The sequence below is a fragment of the Panthera leo genome, chromosome B1 (assembly GCF_018350215.1).
Source record: "Panthera leo isolate Ple1 chromosome B1, P.leo_Ple1_pat1.1, whole genome shotgun sequence".
NCBI lineage: Eukaryota > Metazoa > Chordata > Mammalia > Carnivora > Felidae > Panthera > Panthera leo.
The window spans coordinates 163,118,414-163,141,280 of NC_056682.1; the positions used below are offsets into that span (position 1 = coordinate 163,118,414).

A 22,867-nucleotide genomic window follows, 5' to 3' on the forward strand; every position below is an offset into this window, starting at 1 on the left:
GTAGGAAAAATTAACACCAAGGCCGCCTTGACTGGAATTTTCTGAAGCAAAACTGTTCTTGCTCTGGTTGTGTGAACTCTCCAGATAATAAAACGTTCTCCTTCCCCGCCTTCCTGAAGCTTATGTCTCATACATGAAGGTGTGACTGGCTTTTAATAAACGCACTAGAGTTCTTATATATAAACGAGGGCCATCTTCCAAAGATCTTCCATAGGAACCTCTCATGTCATTGCTGCACACGTGAAACACTTCTTAAAGAATTGCACTCGTGGGGCGCCTGGGTGGCTCAGTCGGTTGAGCGTCCGGCTTCAGCTCAGGTCACGATCTCACGGCTCGTGAGTTCAAGCCCAGCGTCGGGCTCTGGGCTGACAGCTCGGAGCCTGGATCCTGCTTCGGATTCGGGGTCTCCCTCTCTCTCTCTGCCCTCTCCTGCTCACGCTGTCTCTCAAAAATAAATAAAATAAACATTAAAAAACAAAATAAGAATTGTACTCGTACCCAGCATCACAAAAGGAAATTTAGACTCATTTTACCTTTTTCCATACCACAAGAGGTAGTCACCCAGCTTGATGACCAAGCAGTGAAAAGCAGGCAAGTTACCTGTATAATCACAGTCACAGCTGCCATCTCAGGAGCACGTACTGTGTGATTCAACTAAGTCATTCAACTTAGTTGAATCTGTGCCCAGATTCAGGCAGGGGTAGCTGGGTCGTGGGTCTGGAGGAGTAGCTTTGCCATTCTCACCTGCTCCCCACCAAGGGCCTGAGCTCCGCTGGTGGTCCCCAGCCACGCACAAGCCTTCCAGATGACGTCTCACCTCCATCCCTATGGCTCTGCCTTTGCGGGAATCCCTCCACTTCTTCTTGGAAGCCCACAACAGGCCACTGCCTTCATCTTAACGCGGTCTTGCCTCATCCTTGAACACCGGGCATTACTTGCACAGCTACTATTCCACTACCCTCTTCTCCGGGCCCTGCCTCATGTCAGGTCCTGGCTTCCTCCTGCCCCCACCCCCCGTCTGCCACTTCTACAGCTGAGAGGTGCTACTTCCGAGAACCAGAAGGATGCTAACATTACTTACCTGTCTGCTCAAGCTCTCTTCTGTGAATCATACCTGTGCCCCGCCTCCAACCCATTCTAAAGTAGGCGGGGCTTCTTGCACTGGACCCTGGCTCCTTCCGCTCCCACCTGCGCCACGTCGTCTCCCTCCCCACAGGAACCTCATCCCCACACCCCAGTCCTGAGATATGTCACAGGAAACTGGAAAAATTTTGGAGACCAAAGCCTGGGATATAGGCAGAGAGCCAGTATTGACCGGGTGCTTGCCCGTTTCGCATATGTTATCCCTTGTAATCGTCACATCAACTCTGAGAGAGAGACAATGATTTTTTTTTTTTTTCTGCTTTACGAAGAGAAGAACTAAATTACAGTCAATTTTCCTCAGGAAAACCACACAGCTGGAAAACGGCAGACCTGGATTTGAATGCAGAATTTTGTCTCTGGAGTCCACTCTTCTCACCACTGTTCTACAGGCCATCTCTGGGTGGGGGGCTAATGAAGGGAAGGGAGTAGGGCAGACCTAGAAATGAATGGAGAGGCCCTGGATTCAGAACGAGGGTAACCCAAGGGAGAAGGATGACATTGGGGACAAAATAAGACATGTCAAATGTACCATGTCTTGATGTCATCCCCCAACCCTGATTCTCCCCAGTCTTTCCAATCTCAAAGGCAGTTCTATCCTTCCAGTAGTTGAGGTTGAGAACCTCAGAGCCTTCCCTGACTCTCCTCTTCTTACATTCCACCCATCAGAAAATGTTATTGGCTCCATCACCAAAATGCAGAATCTAAACACTTCTTATACCTCCACCATGCTCCCTGGACTTAGCCACTGTCATGTCTCATCTAGATCATTCCAATGGCCTCCTCACTGAGGGCCCTGCTTCCATCCCTGCACCCCTACAGTCTAATCCCCACACATCAACCGGGGTGATCTTCCCAAAACACAAGTCAGATCAGATCACCTTTCTGCCAAAACCAACCGATCGCTCATCCTTTCAGTGACTCTCTCTCTCTCTACCCCCCCCCCCCCAGTGATCTGCTCTTATCTCTCACTGCAGCCTCTCCCTCACTCCCCTCCAGTCTCACTGAACCCCTCATTGTTCAGCGAACATCTCCAACATGCCAAGCACACCAATGGGACATGAGTTATACATTGTATATTCCTGAACCCTCAGGGTTCCCGCTGCTAAGTGATGGGAACCAAACAATTGTCCTGGACTCAGATCGCACACCACCTTTCTTGTTTCCATCCTGTGAGTTTTAATGAATATAAAAGACATTCTAATAGAATCAAGGACTGTGGATGACACTGATATATGATCTGGAGAGTTTGGGGGACTATATATATTTTGTGTATTAAATATACCCCCCCGCCCCCGCCAATAGTCTTGACCAAAGGATGAGTTGTCTAAAGGATACAACCATGACTTTGCCTGTGTGACACTGCAGGAACTTTTAGGTAAGGGAGGGTATATCAGACACTCCCCAATTCATGACTTACGGTAGGGGGTGGCAACATTTTTTCCGTCAATGTTCAGTTAGCAAATACCCTAGGCATTTTTACACCATTGTAGTGTGAAAGCAGCTGTAGATGATATGTAAATAAATGAGTGTGGTTGTGTTCCAACAAAATTTATTTACAAAAAAAAAAAAGCGACCAGATTTGGCCCGCTGACCATAATTTGCCGGTGCCTGATCTGGGGACACACGTGGGAGCCCAAGCCACCATGTATGAGCACAGGTCAGACATGATATGTCCATAGGAGCGTCTGGCCGGAATATAAATAACATCCTGTTTTCTCTTGGACTCTCAGCATCTCACATCCCACCTGGCATATAGTAAACATTCCCTAAAACCTTTTTGGAATAAATGACTGAATGAATGAGGTATAGAGCTTGAAGTGGGGGGGGGGGATATTTTCTACACTTACAGAGACATCTTGTGCATTTAGGCAGTTATTAGACATTTATTCGGTGCCCCCACTTGCTGACTAACAAGATGGGATTTTCGTCAAACCTCACAGAGCCAAGTCTCCTCTCAAGAGGCAGATGTTCAAAAAGGAGTATCAGTAAAGTGTGAAAAGTGTCAGCAGGGGAGATTCAGGGGGGTTTGGAAGCACGTCGAGGTTTGGGGACAAATAACGATGTTCTGATCTCATTAGACTCTGCACCTGTCAGTCAAGCTGGATTTAGTTTCCTGAGTAGCAAAGGCGTGAGCCCACAGATGAGGAGACCAGAGCTGATACAGATAGACTTGTCATCTTTCCAAACACTGGTAAACTGTTTCGTGGCAGCACCTGTCTTCAATAAGGGAGGCGCAACTGCTCCCAGAACAGGGCTTTCCAATCATTTATCAAGTGGAAATTACTCTGTTGTGAAGGCTGCATGAGGAATTTTAGAGCACTATTTTATTTCTCTTCAAGCCTCTTTGAAGGAGTATTATGTTCAGAGCCAGCCTTTTTACAAAGCATTATATTTAATCTTTTTACCACTTTGATCTTTTTCTCTAAAAATTATTGTCATTATTCCAAGTTTCATTTTGCCTTTTCTGTATACCCTTTATAAAATTGTCGGTAAGAGATAAAGAGCACATTAAATGCTGTGAAGCTCCAACCTGGCTTTAATAAAGAAAGAAATGTGGGAGCCCTAACAGAAGGTCACTGCATTGCGAGAGAAGTGGATTGGTAGTGGGCGTGGCTTTCTTTTTGCGTACATGTTGGATACAGTGCCTGGTCGGGACTGCGTGAAAAATGGCAAGCCATCCCTGCAATTCATCAGGATGACGTTTCTTATACTAAAGATAGACTATAACCAAAGTTCTAATGTTCATGTCACCAGCGTCCCCAAAAGAGAGGGGCTGAAAAAGTACTTGAAGTAATAATGGCTGAAAAATTCCCAATGTGGCAAAAGACCTAAGACCATAGATGTAAGAAGCTGAGTGAATCCCAAACAGGATCAACCTAAAGGAATTAAGGAATTAAGACCAAAATACATTCCAGTCAAACTTCTGGAAAATAAAAGCAAAGAAAAATATCTTAAAATCGGTAAGAGGGAAGCAACACCCGAAACAAAGGGGGGAAAACGAATGCCATTGGGTTTCTCATCAGAAACCACGGAGGTCAGTGCACAACATCTTTCAAGCGCTGAAAGATGGAACTATGAATTCAGAACCCTATTCCCAGTGAAAATGTGCTTCGGGAATGTACGAGAAATCAAAGCTTTCTCAGGTGAAGGAACTAAGAGAATATGTCACCAGCATACCAATCCTAAAAGAATGGCTGACTAAAGTTCTCTAAACAGGAAAAAAAACCCAAAGCAACGAAACCAAACAAACAGTAATGGAATATACCTTGGATCATCAGGAAGAAAGAAAGAACACAGCAAACATACTAATAAATACAATAGGCTTTTTTTCTCCTCTTGTGTTTTCTAAATTATTTTTGATGGTGAAAGCCTAAGGGATAAAACTGTCTCCATGGTTCTAAATACATGTCTAGAAGATATCTACAATACTTACATTATAAATGTAAAAATAAATAAAGGGACATAAAGGAAAGTAAGTTTTCTACACATCCTGGTAGAGCTGGTAACACTACCCCAGTAGATTGTGTTGACTTCTGTATATGTAAAGTAATATAGACAGCAACCACTAAAAAATCTTTATTAATATACAGTCAAAACTACCATAGATCAATAAAAAATGTTCAAGGCATCCATAGAAAGGAAGGAAAAAGGAAAAACAGAGAGATGGAAAACAGCATAACTAATAAAATAAAAATTTTAATGGCACACTTACGCACTAACATCAATAATTATATTAAATGGAAATTGTCCCAATACACCAATTAAAAGATAGAGATTGACAGAGTGAATTAAAAAACAGGACTCCACTATATGCTGTCCATAAGAAATTCACTTCAAATATAATGGGATAGGCCACTTGAAACCCAAAGGATGGAAAAAGTTAATGTAAGCATTAATCAAAGGAAAGAAGGGGTGGCTGTTTTAATATCAAATAAAGTTGACCTCAGAGCAAAGAAAATTACCAGAGACAATGAAGAGCATACGTAATGATAAAAAAGGCCAGTCCACCAAGAAAACGTAGTAATTCGAAATGTGTATTCAACAGAGGTACAAAACATGTGAAGCAAAACTGATAGAACTGAAAGGAGAAATAGACAAATCGACAGTTCCAGTTGGTGACTTCCGTGCCCCCTTTGCACAACTGAAAAAATTGGAACCAAATCAGCGAAGGGATGGAAGAACTCACCACCACCCACCCAAGGTAGAATTGATATTTATAGAATCCTCTACCCCAAATAGCAGGACACCCATTATTTTCAAGCGCCCATGAAATACATACTGGGACAGACCACATCCTGGGCCATAAAACAAACCTCGACAAATTGAAAAGAATGGAATTCATACAGTGTTGAGAATGTGTTCTCCGACCACACAGGAATGAAACTAGAAATCGATAAAAGAGATAAGTGGAAAATCTCCAAACTCTTGGAAACGGCACACTTCTAAAGAATTGAGGGATCAAAGAGAAAGTGTCAAGGGAAATTTAAAAAACACATTGGATGAAAATAATACAGCATATAAAACTGTGTAAGACTATTTCAGTTCTGCGAGATGAGTAAGTACCAGAGACCTAATGTGCAGTAATATGACTATAGTTAACAATACTGTGTTGTATAGATAAAATTTGCCACGAAGGTAGACCTTAAGTGTCCTCCCCTCCACATACGTACACACACAATGAAAATGGTAACCAAGTGAAGCGATAGATGTTAATTGGCTTAATTTTGGACATTATTTCACAGTGTGTGTGTGTGTGTGTGTGTGTGTGTGTGTATCTCAGAATATTAAGTCATACACCTTAAGTAAATACAATTTTTATTTGTCAATTATAAGTCAATAAAACTGAAAAAAAAATGTGGGACACGGTTAAGCGGCACTGAGAGGGAAAGGTACAGCAATGAATGCATACATTAGAAAACAAAACACTCTAGGATGTAAATTTAAAAAATAAATTAAATTAAAAAAGAAAACACTCTCAAATAAATAATATAAGCTACCATTTCAAAAACCTTTGAAAAGAAGAGTCAATTAAACCTAAAGCAAGTAGAAGGAAGGGAATAATAAAGATAAGAGCGAAAATCAACGAAACTGAAACAGAAAAACAATAGTGAAAATCAATGAAAGAAAGAGCTGAGTCTTGGAAAAGATCAATAAACAAACCTTTAGCAAGCCTGACAAAGAGAGAAAACACAAGTTATCAGCATCAGGAATGACACAGAGAATATCGCTACAGACCCTGCAAACCCCAAAAGGATAAAAGGGGAATACTCTGAATAATCTCTACACACATAAATTCAACGTTTGTTGATGACAAATTTGACATCGTGTTGACATTAAGTTGATAAACTTATTCCTCAGAAAAACACAAACTACCATAACTCAGCCAATATGAAATAATTTGGATAGTTCTAAAACTATTAAGGAAATTGAATTTGTAATTTTGAAATTCCCCCAAAAGAAATCTCCAGGCACAAATGGTTTCACTGGAGAAAGCTACCAAACATACAAGGAAAAATTAAACCAATTCTGCACAATCTCTTTCACCAAACAGAAGGGAAGGGATACTTATGAACTCATTTTACAAAGGTAGTATTACCCGGATACTAAAATCAAATGAATACATAAAATGAAAGTTACCGGTCAATATTCTCCATTAATACATACATGCAGAAGAAAAGCAGGAGCTGTGGGTGGGGAACATGTCGGATTCTGAGCTGGGTAGGACATGGGACCGGAACGTGGCAGAGGCAGTCGTGAAGGTAGGTACTGGATTTGAATTATGACTTGTTTCCTCACTTACCTTCTTTAAAAAAAACTTTTTTTAATGTTTATTTATTTTTGAGACAGAGAGAGAGCATGAACGGGGGAGGGACAGAGAGAGAGGGAGACACAGAATCGGAAGCAGGATCCAGGCTCTGAGCAGTCAGCACAGAGCCCAACGCGGGGCTCGAACTCACAGACTGCGAGATCGTGACCTGAGCGGAAGTCGGACGCTTAACCGACTGAGCCACCCAGGCACCCCTCACTTACCTTCTTTAAAAGAAGAATGTGGCCATTAGCCTTTGGTTCTGGCATGGGATTGGGAATGGCCCACTCCAATTGTCACATGATTTTAGGGCTCCATACCTTCTACATGGAAAATATGTCAAAGAGCAGGACCAGTGACTTACACCTGAGAACATCCCAGTGGGAGGAAAAGAGAAATCATGTTTATTCCTCAGGAATACTGAAGTGCCCTGGGGTAAGCTGACATTCTTCTATAATAAGGTTATAAGTAATGCTTTAAACTCCACACATTGTTTATGTATTTGAAATTAAGTCAGTTTCTTGCTTTGTATTTTCTCTCTGGAAACTGCAAGGAGGTGGTCTTAAAAGAAATAAATTAAAAATAGGCAATATAGATATAGATATATAGATACAAAAAATGCTTAATAAAGTATTAGCAAATAGAATTCATAAAACATAAGACAAATTGTTGCTGAAATTAAAATTACAATGCCATTTATAATTGCGGGGGTTGGGTAGAAATACTTAGGTAAAAATTTAACAAAACACGTACAGGACTTGAATGCTGAAAACTACAGAATGTTGGTAAAAGAAACCAAAGAAGATCTAAATAAATGAAGAGCTATAACTTGTTCATGGATTCTAAGACTCAATAGCAGAGATGTCCATTGTCCCCAAATTCATATAGTTAGTGGTATTCCTATCAAAATTCCAGCAAGATTTTTTGGATATAGCAATATTATTCCCAAATTCATATGGAAAGACAAGAGAGGTACAATAGCTAGAACCGTTTTTGAAAAATAAAAATAAATTGAGGGGAATCAGTTTACTTCATTCCAAGAAGACTTATTAGACAGTTGCAGTTATCAAGACTGTGGTATTGCCAGAGGGATCAACACACAGATCAAGGGAACAGAATAGAAAACCCAGAATTAGATCTCCCAAAATATGCCCTACTAATTTTTTTTTTTTATGAAGGTACAAAAGTAATTCAATGGAAGAAATATAACCTTGTCAGAAAATGATGCTGGAGTGAATGGATACCCATAGGCAAAAAAAGTGAACCTTGACCTAAGTCTCATACCTTATACAGAAATTGACTCAAAATGGATTGTGAGTTTAAATGCAAAACTATAAAAATTTTAGAAAAATTAAGCAAGGAGAAACCTCCAGGATCTAGAGCTATACACAGAGTTCTTACATGTAACACCAAAAGCATGATCCATCAAAGGAAAACTGATAAATTGAACTTCATTGAAATTAAAATTTCTTCTCAGTGAAAGATCTGGTTAAGAGGTAAAAGAAAAAACCAACCAACCAAACAAACAAACCAAAAAACAAACCACAAAAAACAGGGGTGCCTGGGTGGCTCAGTCACTTAAGTGACTGACTTTGGCTCAGGTCATGATTTCACGGTTTGTGAGTTCAAGCCCTGTGTCGGGCTCTGTGCTGACAGCCCAGAGCCTGGAGCCTGCTTTGGATTCTGTGTCTCCCTGTCTGTCTGCACTGCCCACAGCCCCCCAGTCACGCTCTCTCTTTCCTTCAAAACTAAATAAACATTAAAAAAAATTTTTTTTAATAAAAAAGAAAGAGGTGGGAAAAACAAACTACAGCCTGGGAGAAAAATATTTTCAAACTATATAGCCAACAAAAAACTAGTATTTAAAAACATAAAGAACTCTAAAAATAGTAAAAAAAAAAAAAAAATCCCAAACAACCCAATGAAATCATAGACAAAAGACCTAAACAGACATTTCACTAAGTGGATGTACAGATGGTAAATAAATACATGAAAAGGTGCTCAACACCACTGGCCTTTGGAAATGGAAGCTAAGTCCACAAGATATCACCTCACACCCATCAGAATGACTAAAGTCAAAAATAGAGAAAACACAAAATGCTAGTAAGGATGTGGAGAAACTGGATCATTCATGCATTGCTGGAAGGAATGCACAATGATACAGCCACTCTAAAAAAACAGTTTGACAAGTTCTTTAAAATCTTAAAAAGCAGCTGGGGCACCTGGATGGCTTGGTCAGTTGAGCACATAACTCTTGGTTTGGCTCAGGTCATGATCTCATAGTTCATGGGATCAAGCCCTGCATGGGGATCTATGCTGCATGGTTGGGCTCAGCGCCATGTGGGGACTGCTTGGTATTCTCTCTTTCTCTGTGTCCCTCCCCTGCTCATTCTCTCTCTCTCTCTCTCTCTCTCTCTCTCTCCCTTTCTCTCTCTCTCTCTCTCTCTCTCTCTCAAAATAAATAAATAAACTTAAACAAATATTCATATGCAGCTACCATTCAACCCAGAAATTGTACTTTGCAGCAGTTAATTCTAGAGAAATGAAGACAGGTTTACAGGGAAACCTGTACACACATATTTATAGCAGCTTCATTTGTAATGGCCCCAAACTGGAAACAACTTGGATGTCCTTCAAGGGTTCAATGGCTAACCAAACTGACACATGCATAGGATTGCTCAGGAACAAGAAGCAAGGAAATGTTAACACATGTAACAACCCAGATCAGTCTCCATAGAATTATGCTAAGTGGAAAAACTGAATCCAAAAGGTTTACATACTATATGGTTCCATTGATATAAAATTCTTGAAATGGCCGAATTCTAGGAATGGAGAACAGATTAGTGGTTTGGGAGGCTAAGGAGGGAGGAGGGGCAAGGAGGAAGTGAATGTGGTTATAAAAGGGTAACAGGAGCATGGTCATGTGGTCATGGAAGTGTTCTGTATTGACTGTATCAATGTCATTATTGTGGTTGTGATATTGCCCAGCAGTTTTGTAAGATGAGAGAAATTGGGCGACAGGTGCATTGGATACCTTCCATATTATTTCTTAACAACTGCATGCAAATCTAAAATTGTCTCAAAGTTAAAACTATTATTTTAATTTAAACCTACTAAAATAATAGGTTTAACTTTGAAAGTCCCATTATGAGAGGTTTCAAAAATATCAAATCAGAAAATATTTATTGAACACTTACTCTGACCAGGGACCATTTTAGGCGCTAAGGATACATCAAGAATCAAAGAGTCCAAGTCCCTGCTCTCATGGGGCTTATAGTCTAATATAGAAGGGAAAGGAGAACAACAACAAGAAAAAAAACTCATCATGTTCAGCATTTGGCAAGTATTATTACTGAAAATAGAACAATTTCAGGAGGTTGTGGTTGGGGAAAGGACAAGAGGCTTATTTATGGAAGGTGATCCAGGCAGGTGTCTCAGGAGAAGGTGGCATCTGTGTGGAGATTTAAGACAGTTTTGATTTAGAACATGTTGCGCTGGGATGCCACTGGGTATACCAATCCAGGTAGAGATGTCCAGAGATGGGAATAGAGACATAGATTTTGGAATCATTTTCATGGGGATGAATATGTAGTAGCAATGCAAATAAATGAGGTAACTAACAGTGAGGGCATAGAGAGGACAGAAAGAACCAAACACCCCATCTTCACGAGTCAACATGAGCCTTCTCTCCCTTTTGGTGAACCTCGCTTTAAACTGGGCTGAGCTGGACCTTCTCGGTTTTCTCCGTGACTCCTTTTCTTCCAGCCCTCCTAAGTCTGGAGTTTATCAGCCTTCAGCCCTTGGATCCCTTTTCTTCGCTATCTCCACCACACCCTTCGAGATCTCATCTAACCTCAACCCTTCTCCTGAGCTACAGGTTCTTCTATTCCACTACCTATCTTCACTCCATTTGGGTAGCAACCTAATTTTCTGAAATTAAATTTGGCAACCTGGGGATGGATAGAGCAGAAATGCGGGAAATCTCGAACAGATCCTCAAGTCCAGTATCTTGAGTCGGAGCATCATGGCCCCAAATTTTATCAACAGGTTTTCCTTTAGGCTTCCTTCAAAGTCTTTCTGTTCCCATTGGCACAAATATTGTCTGTATACTTTATTTTTAGTCTATGTTTTACAGCTGGTCCAGAGCAAAAAATATATATAATACAGTACCAGAAAATGAAGTAACAGAAATGGGTGGGACGACCTTATTACCTCCTTTTCTAGTTTTGTTTCAGAGGCTTTTTTACAAAAAATGGATTTTGCAGAGGCAGATATCATCTCCTGAAATGATTCCTATTCCAAGCTCCAGATACGTTTTATTCTGAGATGTATGCATATTCCCCAGTCTGCAGTGAGCCATTTCCAAGCAGTCAAAGATATCTCACATGATTAAAATACTTCCAAATCACTTTAACATTTGGTCAGTTTTGTGAATTCTATACATTCAGACTAAAAACCCAGATCTCATCTTCATTTGTATAACCTCTGTATTTTGAAAAGACAGCATTTATTGTTTTCTACAGAAATTGTTTCATGTCTTGAGATAAAAGATCATGGATTTTTTTCCAGTTTGTATCTTCAGGGGCAGTAAAGTATGTATTTTGTATCTACTTCTGTGTAACAAATTACTCCAAAACGTGGTGGCTTAAAACAACGGTATTCATTGTCTCGCGGTTTCTGTGGGACAGAAATCTGGGCATGGCTTAGCTGGGTCTTGTGAATCAAGGTCTCTCAAAAGGTGAGATGGAAATGTCAACCTGGAACGCAGGTAACACAAGGCTGGACTGGGGTAGACTATTCTCCTGAGTTCACACACACAGTTCACAGGATTTATTTTCTCACCTCAGGAATCTCTCCATCGGACAGCCAGCTCACAACATGGCCACTTACGTCACCAGACTGAGCACGTGAGAAGACACCAGAGGGGCACAGAGAGACAGAAAGGGACAGAGAATGAGAGCAAGACAGAAGTCAGTCTTTTGTAATCCAATTTTGTAAGTGACATTCTATCACTTTTCACTGTCCTTTTTGTCAGAAGCAAGTCACTTGGCCCAGCCCACACTTATGTGAAAGGGGATGTATAAGGGTGTAGTACCAAGAAGCAGACAGGGGAGACATTTTAAAAGCAGACTGCCATAGAATGCTGGATATTTGTTGAACGAATGAATAACTGGATAAATGAGATTATATAGTCTGATGCCAATTATTATGAGAGAACAAACCAAATGATACCCTTGACAAACTCAGTCCATTTGGTTGAGACTTCTAGGTCAAAGCACCTTTCCATGAAGGTCCATTTGTGGGAGGGTCTAATTGTTAGAAAGTTAGATGTTCTTACAGCTTTGTTGAATGAGTAGGGCATGGAGAAGGCACTTCCATAAAATATTGATTTGCGTCTGGTTGGGTTTTACCAATCTGACTGGGGAAATCAAGCATTTCTCATGAGCTATTATTGACCCACTCAGAAAGATTCAGGCTTAAAAATATCTTGGGCTTATAAAAGAAAATATTTCCTTGATCAAACAGAAAAAGATGATTATCAGCACCCCCCCTCCCCATCCACTTTTGGAATTAATAAATTTTTCCAACAGAGATACAATAAACACTTCAGACCAGGGGTGCCGGGGTGGCTCAGTCGGTTAGGCGTCTGACTCTCAATTTTGGCTCAGGTCATGATCCCATGGTTGTTGAGTTCCAGCCCCACACTGAGCTCTGTACCCACGGTGTGGCACCTGCTTGAGATTCTCTCCCTCTCCTTTTCTCTCTGCCCCTCTCCTGCACTCGTTCTCTCTCTAAATAAATAAACTTAATAAAAAAAAATCTTTAAAAAAAGACTTCAGACTAATAAATGAGTATCAACATCAAATATCAAATAACTTGTCATTATCTATCTCAGTGAATCTGGTATGGAGGCTAAATGCAGAAACCAGGCCTAGACCAGCCTCAAAGTAGGAGCCGCTGGAAGCAAGAAATGTTCCTGTAAAAAGCTTGCAGCACAACTCTGAATGTTCCTGCTGTCTTCCCCCCAACCAGGAGTTGTGACTGTTGATTGCACCAGATTCCCAAAGCAAAGCCCTGCTGCATCCAGGTTGGCCCCGCCAGTAGCAAGGTTAGACGTTGACCACTCGGAGTCACTTGAAGGTTGAGGAATCATGGCCCTGCTCAAAGGGCCCCCAACCTTTCCCCTCATTGGTTCCCAATGGTCTCAGAGACCCCTGCCACCACCCCCTGAAGTTGAAACAGAACCTAAGTGGGCCATCTCCCCTTTAAACGTTATCTCTCCCGGGAGGAGGCACGTACCAACTCATAGGGAAAGATTAATAAATCAGATCCCAAGCAGAAACCTGGCAAACAAAACTCCTGAGAGTAGAGTCTGGGGCAAAGCAGTTGGGAAAATGCCTGCAAAGTTCTGGGAGCTCTGGATGAGTCCCTGGGGCAGCCTGCACAGGAAAGAGAGGCACCTCCACTGCATCACCCCCAACCTCTTGGCTGCACCCCTGTGGTGCACCAGCTGAAGTAAGAGCATGATTTCTGATCTGTCTCACGGTTCCATTAGGGATTCTCACTACCATTTTCACAAGGTTTATGGAAACTAAGGGACAGAGGAAGGTGAGCCAGGATCCGAGAGTAGTAGCATCATCTAGCTTTATTGTCATAGCATGACTACTATTTGGGGTATGTACTGGATTGAATAGTGTGTTCCCCCAAATCCAATAGATGTGATGCGTTACACTAAAATGAGGTCATACTGGATCAGGGTGGGCCCTAAGTCTGGTGACTGGTGTCTGTACAAGAGAAAGGACAGGAGATTTGGACACACAGACACATATATACAGAGAAGAAGGATGTGATGATGGAGGCAGGGATCAAGTAATGTAGCTACCAACCAAGCAATCCCAAGGATTGCTGGGAGCCACCAGAAGCTAGGAAGAAACAAAGAAGGATTCTTCCCTAGAAACCTCAGAACATGGCCCCACCAACACCTTATTTGGGACTTCTAGTCTCCAGAACGGTAGGAGAATAAATTTCTGTTGTTCTAAGACACACCGTTGGTGGTACTTTGCTATGGTAGCCCTGGGAAACCAATATAGATTTCTCGAAATGGACACAAGCCCGTGTCTTCCATACGTTTGTTGCCAGGATTTTTAATCACGCTGGTTACAGCTTAGGACCCCAAATAAACATGTCCCAGCCAGAACTCCCCACTACAATCCTTTTCTTTCCTGTTTCTCCTCATACTCTCCCTTCAGGTCCGAGGTCCTTTATATCAGGGTTTGCATTTTCACACACCTCAAGGATTCATGAGAGATTCTGTCCTGGACCACGTGCCCCTCCTCCCCGCTCTTTCCAGCATCCCACATCCCTTGTCACCCAGTCAGGTGAGTCTTACCTAAGATGCCCAGTGCTGGCTACCATACAAACCAAGTGCCCAGGTACTCCCAGCCTGTGAGAGCCGTGTTTCCAAATCATAGTGGCATGAATATAGGTTGTGAGATTTTATTCAAAGAGAACCATATTCTTTCCTCTTATCTATGGGATATTTCCTAAATCACATTCATATTACCAAGTTTGTGGACGTCACCACAGAGAGCCAGATTTTCTTTAAAAAGTCCACTGGGCTGCCTTCTTGCATAGAGCTCCCAAAAAAATGGCCGTCTAGCTATTGTTTTCAGTAGATCTTGTTCCAGCAAGTTCTGTATCCACTTAACTTTATGAATTTGGGTTCTGTGGTTTGGATCCAGTCCCTGCTCCCCTACCGCCCTCTTCCCAATTTAAACCTTTCTAATCTAGGATTTCAGACAAAGTTGGGGGTTGGGGTGGGGGAGCCAGAAGCTAAAAGCTGTATTATATTCTTTGTCTCTTGCTGCCCCCTGCTGGGCAAATCATTCTTTTCTGTTCTTTCTTTCTTTCTTTCTTTCTTCTTTCTTTCTTTCTTTCTTTCTTTCAACTAAGGAAATGAACTGAACAGGTTCCTAAGGGTGGATGAGTGAGGGAGACGCAAAGTGTCTTAGAAGGAGGGAGAGGGCCAGACAGTTTCCATTATTTGAAATTCTTAGTTTACTTTTTAAAAAACAAGAGATGGTAATTGTGATATTTGAAACATGTTTGTATTTTACTGCTTAGTATGTTTTTAAATTTTTTAATGTTTATTTATTTTTAAGACAGAGACAGAGTGTGAGTGGGGCAGGGACAGAGAGAGAGGGAGACACAGAATCTGAAGCAGGCTCCAGGCTCTGAGCCGTCAGCAGGAAGCCCGATGTGGGACCTGAACTCACAGTGAGATCAGGACCTGAGCCGACGTTGGCCACTTAAACAACTGAGCCACCCAGATGCCCCTAACTGATTAGTATTTTCAAACACACACAACTACAATATACTATAATTGTGTTTCCACAAGATAATTAGATTGTAAAAGTATCAATTCAAAATATGGTGGTAGCTGGCCTAGTGATGGGACATAGTGTAGTCTTCTCTCAATCTATTAGTACATCTTGGTCTGTGACTGCATCTGGCACTGCATCTGGGATGATGGCGAGGCCCTTTTCCATAGTGAGGTGAGGCAGAGAGGCCTTCCCACCCTCCCAATGATAGTGCTGAGGAGACTGACTCTCAGGGAGATTCTAGTGAGGGGGGCAGAGCAAAGGAAGGGGGAGGTGGGGAGTACAGAGTTGTCCCCCACCCCAGTCTTCCCAGTACCCCCACATGCAAGGTGAAATGTTGTGTACTTTCCCTTAGATGCCATGTTTGTTAGAAAGGTTCTCTTAGGGGTAGGAAGGAGTGCTTCTGTGTAGAGCTTCTCTGGGATGGTTGGTTACCACCAGGCACTGCCCCGGGGCTGAAGGACATCAGAAGTGCCTGGAGCCAGGCCCTGATCCCAGAACTCGACTGCAAGAGTAGAAGCAAGGCCACTGAAAGTACATCTCCACTGTTGGCTGCCCAACAGGAGAAAGTTGGGGTCTCCCTCTGCTTCCAACAGATGATGGAACAAGGATTTCTCTTCAGGTTTCAGACCGCAGACCTCCCCCTGGGGAGTCAAATCCTTTTGGGAAAATGCAGTTTCCTACCAGCAGGGGCCAGGGCACACACTTGCTGTGTATACTAGGAATCACACTGCTTCTAGGGTCTCTTCCACCCCTTTTCCCTCCCCCACCACACTGGCATTCAAGTCCCTCAAAGATAATTTGGTTAACAATATCATTCATTTCTTTTTCAAGTCTTTTGCAAGGAGCTTTATCACTTAAATTACTTGATCCAAGATGCTGGGACAATGAATCAGAAGCAGACTTAAGCTGATTTGGAGGAACTAATGGAAATAACAATGCATACTTCCTTTCCTACCTGAGTTTGTGGATTAAAATTCAAACCTACATATCCATTTGCCCTGACATCTCTTGTATCCTACCAGGTATAACCTAGTACTTCCAACACTGAGCCTTCCTCCAGACCTTCTATCTCATAACCTCCCTAGTGGTTAGCAAGCGAGGATAAAGGTCAACATTTTTTATTGTAATTTCCCCTTGCTGCAGCATCTACGTGCAAATCAATGGACTTGTCCCTTGGAATGGAGTAGCAGCCACCTGAGGTATTGTCATATCGGGGTGGTAGGTCACATGTGGCACGAGGGTGTGCTACTCACGCCCATTAGAATCACGTATCAGTCTGGGATGAACGGGGGAAAATCCAATCTTTCACTACCGATAGTTTGAGAAGCTTGGATGGGGGTTCTGTCACCTAAAGGGAGGTTACCATGGCCTCTGGGTATGTGGAGACTAATGTTTTTCCTTCTCTGATTAGATTGTGAGTCCTAGGAGACTATGGCTCTTGATGTCTTGTTTACTACAGAAGCCAATGTTCAAATGGTGATCAGCACATAGTAGGCGCTCGGTAAATATTTGTTGATGGGCTCCCTGCTTCTGGTTAGCAGCTATCCAAACCCAACACATTTTCCATGCTGCAATCTGAACAATCTTTGTAAAATTCAAATCTGATCAAGACCTTTCCTATTTAAGGCCCTTCAATGACTCCTCAGTTATCAAGGTCAAGTCAAAAGTCCTTAAGGAACCTAATAAGAGTCTTGACCTGTATTCCAGCCATGCTGAACTCACATCTTGCTGAAGGGCCATGTTTTCCGGCCTCCAGGCCTTCACTAGCCTGTTGCCTTGGTCTGGGATTCTCTTCACCCTCCTTGGCCAGTGATAACACTATCAGGTCTCAGCTCAGCCGAAACTCGCTCCGAGAAGACCCCAGGGTCCTACTGCAATTATTATTCTGTATGCCCACTGGAAGATGGTCTGTGCCTCCCTTATCTGCTGTTACATCCACTCCAAACTAAGGCAGTACTTACCACATAATTGGCAGGCAATAAATATAATGATGTCTTCATAACAGAGGTAAACAGGACTCTAGAAGGTTTCAGTCATGGGAAGAAGGGTAGTCACCTCTTACTCTTTGGTTGGTCAAGAGTGGCAAATAGGTTCCAATTTAGACATTCGCCAGTTGGGACACTTTAGGTAATATGCTTGTGCCTCAGCTACCATCTGTAACAGGGCTCATGATTGGACCTGGATAAAATGAGTTGGGGTCCTTATCTCAGGGCCTGGCCATTAGTGCTTAATTTGCATTTATTAAGTGCTGAATTAATATTGGTTGTGATTTTACCATTACTTCTGAGACCCCTGGCTTTCTGCTTTCTTCATTTTTAAGTTGCTATAATCTCCTCCAAGGGCCTCCCCCACATAAGATGAGGTGTAAACATCGCTCTTCCTTTTTCCTTAATAAGGAAAAATAAGGAATAAAAGTCCCTTAATAGGCCCTTCAGGGGAAGGTGATGACTGCGAATCACAATGCTAGCTTTAAAATAACGAATAGGAGCGTATTACATACAGAATAGACATCTTATGACACTCCTTTTTTTATTAAAAAATTTTTTTTGTAATTTTTTAAAATTTATTTTTGACAGAGAGAGACAGAGTGTGAGCAAGGGAGGGGCAGAGAGAAACAGAAACAGAATCTGAAGCAGACTCCAGGCTCTGAGCTGTCAGCAGGGAGCCCAACGCAGGGCTCGAACTCGTGAACCACAGATCAAGACCTGAGCCGAAGTTTGACACTTAACTGACTGAGTCACCCAGGTGCCCCCTATAACATTCTTAATTACCCACCCTCTTATATGATTTTCTGAAGCTCAGATCCTCCATTTTATTTTGAACGTTGGGGAAGAGGCATCGTGATTAAAGCTTATTCAGCCTCTCTTTTCAGGCTTTTTGGAGGGTCCCTTTTTTCAAGATTGGACGGAAAAAATAAGTGTGATGAGGAAATTCTTCTCTGTGCTTGCAAGTCTCAAGTGGGTGGTTGTATCTGGAAGCCCGCCAGGTGCCCACTGCCATGAAGACGGTAATAGCAATAATAAAATTAACAACCATAAACCCATTTATTGATGGAACTTGCTACTAAAGGATCAAAATTACTATTCTCATGTCATTGCTGGTAAGTGGCAGAAGCTGGCTTTGAAAGCAAGCCCGATCTTCTGTTGCACAGAAAAGATCACAGGATAACCTTTCCTCACCCAGTATGAGTTTGTAATAAGCAATGCAGTATCTCCTACAGGCCTCTCCCGGTCAACCAGCAATTTCTTCCTGTCCCGTAGGTCCAGGAGCACAGCTAGGGAGAGGCAATAGTCGCTTCATGGAATTGTGTGTGACAGTCTGTGCATGTGTGTGAATATGTGCATTTGTGCCCATGCACGCATGTACGTGTGCATTTGCTGTGGTTCAAGCCTCAGGTTGATGCTTGATCCCCCTTATTTTATTTCTAGTTCAATCTTTCAAAATTAAATAAATGTAGTTCTGGTTAAATAAATACAGTGAAATAGATATTTTAGGCTTTCAAAACTAGATCCAGTTGGGGCATCCACTGTGTGGCTTAGTCAGTTAAGCATCTGACTCTTGATTTCAGTTCAGGTCATGATCTTGCATGCAGTTCATGGGATTGAGCCCCGTGTTGGGCTCCATGCTGGTGGTGTAGAGCCTTGGGATTCTCTCTCTCTCTCTCTCTCTCTCTCTCTCTCTCTCTCTCTTGCTCTCTCTCTCTCTGACCCACTCATCTTGTGTGCTCTCTCTCTCTTTCTTTCAAAATAAATGAATAGACATTAAAAAAAAATGGATCCACTCTAAACTTGAATGGGAGGAATTGAGTTGGTTTGGAATCTGTACTTTGGGACACAGAAAATTCTCTCCATGCAGAAATTTGTACCATGACATATTTATTGCAAGAATAAAAATTTTCTTAAGCACTGCACCGAAAGAGTAAGGTTTAAAAAATACCTAAACGATGGTCTGACAGTGATTTAGCCCAGTGGTTCTCAAACTTGATTGTGCCCCTAAACCATCTAGAAGGCTGCTTTCTGGGGTGGTAAACATTCCCTAGAGTTTCTCATTCAGTAGGTCTGGGTATGGCTCAAGAAGCTGCATTTCTAACAATCTCTCAGGTGATGCTGGTCTGGGGAGGCACTTTTAGACCCACTGGTTCTGAGACTCAGCTATGTAAAAATGAATGATGCCCATGGTCCCCCACCCCCAGCCCCAGTGACTCATTGAATTTGACTGCGATTAAACTAGAGGTTTTCAAAGCTCCCGAGATAATTGCAATGTGCGGCAAAATTTGAGAACCACTGACACGGGAACAAAAACTCATATGTGAAGAATGATGAGGGCGTTAGAATCCCAGCGCACGTGAAGTGGTGATTGGCTCCTTCAGCTCGGCCTCCTTGGAAGGCTGAAAACTCTTCTCTGGGTTCTTAGCACTTAAAGAAGCTTGTTGCTAACTAGGCAGAAAGAGTTTGGTAAAAAGTTATGGAGTGATTTGAGGCTAAGCTTCCAGGAGCGGTGCACAAAACCAAGCCCAGGATGGCCTGATCAGGAAACTGCCACTGCTTCCCCATCAGACGTGGGCAGAACCACTGGGGTGACTGCCCCACCAGGAACTTGATGTTGTTGACCTTTGACACCTCTGGAAACCAGATGCCTCCATGCAGCCCTTACCAATAGAACAGGTCCCCTGAAATACAAGTCTCACCTGAGTGAGCGTCATTAAAGGAGTCCCCGTCACAAGCCCTGCTCTGGCTGTTATGGAAACCTAGGGATGCAGGTTCTTACTGAACTTGGCCATGGAAGTCAGGGAATTCCTCCAAACCTCACCAAGTTCTTCCACAGCCAGGGAAGGTGACAAGGTGTGGTTATTATTGCTGAGGCCCATTTTTCTTTTCTGAGCTGCCACCACCTTCTCCAGGAGTGCCCTCCACCCCACAAGCAGTGGTGAAACCAGTTGTCCCAGTGATCATCCTCCGTCCTTGGCGAGGATGGATTTTCTTGCCCATCACTGCTCTTTTTAAAGAGCAAACACGTAGTGACAGCATTAAAGAAAAGAACTATTGTCCCTGTCTTATGTGAAATGCCTCCTCTTTGGCCAGATAAAAGGAGATGAATGGACTAAACATTCTGGAATGTTGTTCACATGCAGATTCCCATGCACGGAAAGCCAAGGGCAGAGTCATTAGGAGTGCTATTGCCTGGGACTCTTCTGAACTCCTGATACAAACCAGAAAAGGGGTTTTGACAACCCAAATGGAGTCGGAACATATCTAACTGCTTGAGTGGTGGCCATGGGGCGGCCGGGCCATCCTCGGAAATGAGAGCCTATGGGCAAATTTCATTTGTTCCCCAGAAGCCACCTTCATGAGCTCCTTGAACACAGGGCATTTGTCCTTTGTTATTCCTCCTCAGGCCTGATGAGAGTGCCCACTCTGGTGAATAGGGCTCTGCACTATGCCCAGTCCTGCCAGAGCAGACACCTTCCATCAGCCCCTGTTTGCCTCCAAACAAGCCCAGAGTGGAAAGGATAAGAAACTTGCCCAAGTTCAGGAGCAAAGTGGTTCAAACCCTAGCTGACTCCAGAGCCATGACTGTTTATACCATAATAAAAATAATTTAGCATGTTTTTTTCTGATTATATTTGTATATTGTATACAATATTTCAAACATACATATTGTATATGTATATTTCTGCATATTTGTAAATATTGTGGAAATTCAAGCAACACTTGAAAATATAAGGGAAAGGGTCAAATTCACCTGAAGTCCCAGCACCGTGAGATTACAAACATCGTATTTCGGTAAGTACTCTTTCTTGCATCTGTTTATGCACACACACACACACACACACACACACACAGGCACATGCAATGTTGGACAAATGGAATCCTTACACTCCTGTTGGTTCCTGTAGCTCTTTCTTGTTTGCTGGTCAGTACAGCTCGACCAGATCATCTGTTTCCTTACTGAAATTATGATTGTGAGGTGAGAAGAAAGTTTGCCCTAAGTAGATAGAGCACTTGGTAGTGAGCGCTTTGCTGTGTATGGACTGGCAGGACGGCAGAGAGGGGAGGGAGTGTGGCACAATCAGGAGCATGGATGCTGGGGTCAGACTGTGAGGACTCTCTCACTTACCAGCTGTGCAACCCCAGGGAAGTTACTTAACCTCTCTGCATCTCAGTTCCACAGCTAGGAAGTGGGGATAATGGAGCCTACCTAATAGGGTGGTTGTGAGAATTAAATAAGAAAATAACTGAACTAAACATTTTGTGAGTGCCTGCTGTATACTGGGTGCTAAATAGAGACACAAGAAATGCAAAGTTTAATAACAAGAGATCTGCCCTCAAGGAGCTTATAATCTAGTGACTCCTTATGTTTCTTTATTGGAATCACACACACACACACACGCACACACATGCACACACAGTAAAGAGAATGCTTTTCCAACGTCAAGAGTCATCTGGTCTCATTGTTTTTGAATTTAAGCTGTAAGGTACACATGGATGAAAATTAAAGCCCAGACACAACCAAATTAACTACACTTGATTTATTCTGTTTGGTTTATAAGGACAGCAGGAGAAAAAGAATTTTAAAATTGAGTCCAAATGTCGACCACCCAATTAGATGGAGTGTAAGCTTCCCTCCAGAGTTATAAATCATACACGTCCCACTGGGGAGAGACACAGCCTTTATAAAAGTGTACTGAGACAGGAAGAGCCACCACAACCAGGCAGAGATAATTCCATTTTGCACGTGTGCCTTTGGAATACCAATTGAGCACTCCCTTATGACAAAGGGAAAAATGCTTGGTGGAATAGAGAATGTTTCATTCTTGGCCAAATCCAATCCCTTTTCTGGCTTGTTTACCTCAGTGGACAAGGAAAGGGTTAGCCAAGGTGTGTGCATGGGTTCCTAGTGGCTAAGAAAACAGATGCTAAGGGCCGTCAATGTTCTCCAGTGTAATTGGCTTAAACATGCAAACTGCTTAAGTAAGTAAACCAAGAGTAATTTAAGTAAACCCAGAGTATTTTAATGGTTTTCTGCCTCCTTCTAATCCCACAGTGTCATTATTTGCCTTATATTAATTACTTCTTACAGCAGAGTCAGCAACAATTTTTCTCTTGCTGGTGGACACATCATCGAATTTTTTGGCCAGCTTCATGAGTTTGGTAGTCAAACACCCTGGGGGAAAACAGAAACATTGGACTAAATATTAGAGGTGTTTTATTCTAGATTTTATTACTTACAGACACAAAGCTTTATGTCGATTTGAAAAAAAAAAACGTCTCTCTACTTTATTAAACTTGGGACTCCTTCAAGAAAATGTCACTGAACAGAATAAAAGCTATTATTGGCACAATTGCCTCTGTTATTGTATGGGAAAAGATCAACATAGCAATGGCAGCCATTAAAAAGAGCAAAAATCATTCAATTCTCTTTTTTATTGTTTGCTGAGTTCAGTTGTAACCCAAAGAGATGGTGGAGAAGCGGTATGTTGTTTCCCTCATTTCAGTGCTTGGCACTTGGGGTTCATTTGGGCTTTAATCAGACC

General features: G+C 42.3%; 1 pseudogene; it reads left to right on the forward strand.

Annotated features, from left to right (window-relative positions):
- Positions 1 to 6,842: 6,842 nt before the first annotated feature.
- Positions 6,843 to 7,308, forward strand: LOC122217159 (annotated as a pseudogene).
- The last annotated feature ends 15,559 nt before the right edge of the window (positions 7,309 to 22,867 follow it).